Below are 3,222 nucleotides of genomic sequence, written 5' to 3' on the forward strand. Positions count from 1 at the left end.
AATGTCGCGAATGATGGTCTCTAGTAGTTTACACACAATGGAAGTCAGGCTAATCGGTCAGTAGTTGCCTGGTTGTGATTTGTCCCCTTTCTTGAATATTGGTGTTACGTTAGCACATTTCCAATCTGGTGGGACTTTACCAAGTGTTAAATATTTGTTGAAAAGGATGCACAAGGGTTACTGATTTGATTTTTTACTTCTTGTAGAATTTTAGGTGAAATTTTGTCAGGTCCCGGGGCTTTATTCATTTTGAGCTTATCCATCACTTGTACGACATAACTCTCTGTAATTATGAGTTGATATAAAACGTTTTGGGACATTTTATGTTCTGGTGGCTGATACACTGAGCAATCCTCGTCTGTGAAGACGGATGCAAAAAAAATATTAAGGATTGAGGCCATCTCATTTTCATCATCCGCATCTTTACCTTCATCGTCATTTAGTGGTCCAGTGCAGCAGGTAAGCGTTTTCTCCTTATTTGCATAACTATAGAATTCTTTAGGGTTCGATTTGCTTGCCTCAGAAATACTCGTATACTCTTCAAGATTTTTCTTACTACGCTTTATCAGTGTTTTGGTTTCGCGGCGAATTCTGTCTAGTGTTAGTTTATTGTCTTGACTTTTAGTTGATAAACACTTTTTGTACGCAAGCCTTTTACGAGAGAGGTTGTTACTAATTTCCTTATTCCACCACTTTGGTTTATTTGTTGCCGGACGTCTCTCACGATAGGTAACACAGAAATTTACAGCATTGTTTAGCTCCGTGGTGAAGTTTTCCCACGCTTTATTAGAAGACAAAGGAGAAAAAAGAGAGGGACATGGAGAAAGAGACGGAGAAGAAGGAAAAGGAGGAGAGGGAAAAGGAGAAAGAGGAGAGGGAAAAGGAGAAGGAGGAAAAGGCGAAGGAGAAGAAGGAGGAGGAGAAGAAGAAGGAGAAGGAGAAAGAGGAGAAGGTGAAGGAGAAAGAGGAAAAGGAGAAGGAGGAGAAGGAGGAGAAGGGAGAGGAGAAGGAGAAGGGGAAAAAGAAGAAGGAGGGGAAAGAGAAGGAGGAGAAGGAGAAGGAGGAGTAGGAGGAGAAGAAAGAGAAGGAGGAGAAGGAGAAGGAGAAAGAGGAGAAGGAGAAGGAAGAGAAAGAGGAGAAGGAGAAGGAGGAAAAAGAGAAGGAAAAGGAGAAGGAGAAGGAACAAGAGAGGGAGAAGGAGGAAAAGAGAAGGAAAAGGAGGAGAAGGAGAAGGAGCAAGAGAGGGAGAAGGAGGAAATGGAGAAGGAAGAGAAGGAGGAGAAGGAGGAGAAGAAGGAGAAGGAGGATGAATAGGAGGAGAAGAAGGAGAAGGAGAAGAAGGAGAAGGAGAAGGAGAAGAAAAAAGAGGAGAAGGAGGAAAAGGAGGAAAGGAGAAGGGAAAGGAGGAAAAAGAGAAGGAACAAGAGAGGGAGAAGGAAGAAAAGGAGAAGGAAGAGAAGGAGGAGAAGGAGGAGAAGGAGGAGAACGAGAAGGAGGAGAAGGAGGAGAAGGAGGAGAAGGAGGAGAAGGAGGAGAAGGAGGAGAAGGAGGAGAAGGAGGAGAAGGAGGAGAGGGAGGAGAAGGAGCAGAAGGAGCAGAAGGAGCAGAAGGAGGAGAAGGAGGAGAAGGAGGAGAAGAAGGAAAAGGAGGAGGAGAAGAAGGAGAAGGAGAAGAAGAAAGAGGAGAAGGAGAAGGGGAGAAGAAGGAGGAGAAGGATGAAACGGAGAAAAAAAAGGAGTAGAAGAAGGAACAAGAGAGGGAGAAGGAAGAAAAAGGAGAAGGAAGAGAAGGAGAAGAAGGAGGAGAGTGAGGAGGAGAAGGAGAAGGAGGAGAAGGAGGAGTAGGAGAAGGAGAAGGAGGAAAAGGAGCAGGAGGAGAAGGAGGAGAAGGAGGAGAAGGAGGAAAAGGAAGAGAAGGAAGAGAAGGATAAGGAGAAGGATAAGGAGGAGGAGGAGAAGGAGAAGGAGAAGAAGAAGGTGGAAAAGGACAAGGAAGAAAAGGAGGAGAAGGAAGGGAAGGAAGACAAGGAAGAAGAGAAAGAGAGGAAAGAGAAGTAGAAGGAGAAGGAGTAGAAGGAGAAGTAAAACAAGAAAAGTAAGTTGTTACCTTTGGTAATGTGATGCCTTGTTCACTTCGAAAAAGGAATATGTTATGTATTGAATAAGAACACTTACTGGTTGACAACAAATGGAAATCTTTATAGTAATAAGAATTATGATAAGACGGATCAACAACGGGCATCTGCTTGTGGTGGTACTGTAAGATGGACGTCAAAGAGAGTCGTCTCCCTAATTCTCATTTTCATAAACCCGTCAGCTCCCTCTCTTCTATCAAGAGGTGCAGCTTACACTCGGTCAACTAAATTTCTTCCATTTTTTCATATATAGAGAACTGACAAACAGGGACTGATCTCTTCCTTCTACCACTCTCACCTGGTGACACAGAAAGACCAACGTTTCTTTCCAGAGAGATCTAGGGGGGGGGGGGTCTGAGGGCCATTGCCATCCACAGTTGGATTGCGGGTTTCCAGGCAGTAAAACTTGAGGTAACAGTCATTACCATAGTAACAAGCGTTACTTGTGATTAATCATTTTGATGTAGCTTCTTATTTTGTTCCCCATATACAACACTTTACACAACAATCAATTCTTGTTTACTCATAGTTCTGGGGAAATTTTAATTTTCAAACAAATATTTGGACAATAACAAGACAGAAAAGGATTTCCAGTTCTCTGGTGTAATCTTTTACTTAGTACTTCAGCTGGATAAGACTGTTTACTAGTGACCTGAAACGCTTTAACGTGTCCGCAACCCTATAGAAGGCTAGATTATTCTTTTCTTTTTTATCTAAATTTGTCTAGATAGTGTTATCTAGACGTTTCTGATTAATATACAAATTTCTATTCAAGGCATTACACTTCTATGAGTAAGACATTTATACACAAATATACATATTCTTTCTCTCTCTTTCTCTCTCTCTCTCTCTCTCTCTCTCTCTCTCTCTCTCTCTCTCTCTCTCACTCACTCTTTCTCTCCTCTCAGTTTTCGTTTTCCTTTTTTTTCTCGATGTCTAGCTATGATTTAGGGGTCTTACTGAGAACTGAAAAATGATCCGACATTTCGGTTGTTTCATGCGAACCTGCCATTGTAAATCAAGAGGCGCAACGCGTGGAGCAGTGGTCTGCGAATCCATTTTTCTTCTCCTCAAGCTCTCAGGTCTGA

The sequence above is a fragment of the Oratosquilla oratoria genome, chromosome 19 (assembly GCF_046742065.1).
Source record: "Oratosquilla oratoria isolate Oo_2021 chromosome 19, ASM4674206v1, whole genome shotgun sequence".
Lineage (NCBI taxonomy): Eukaryota > Metazoa > Arthropoda > Malacostraca > Stomatopoda > Squillidae > Oratosquilla > Oratosquilla oratoria.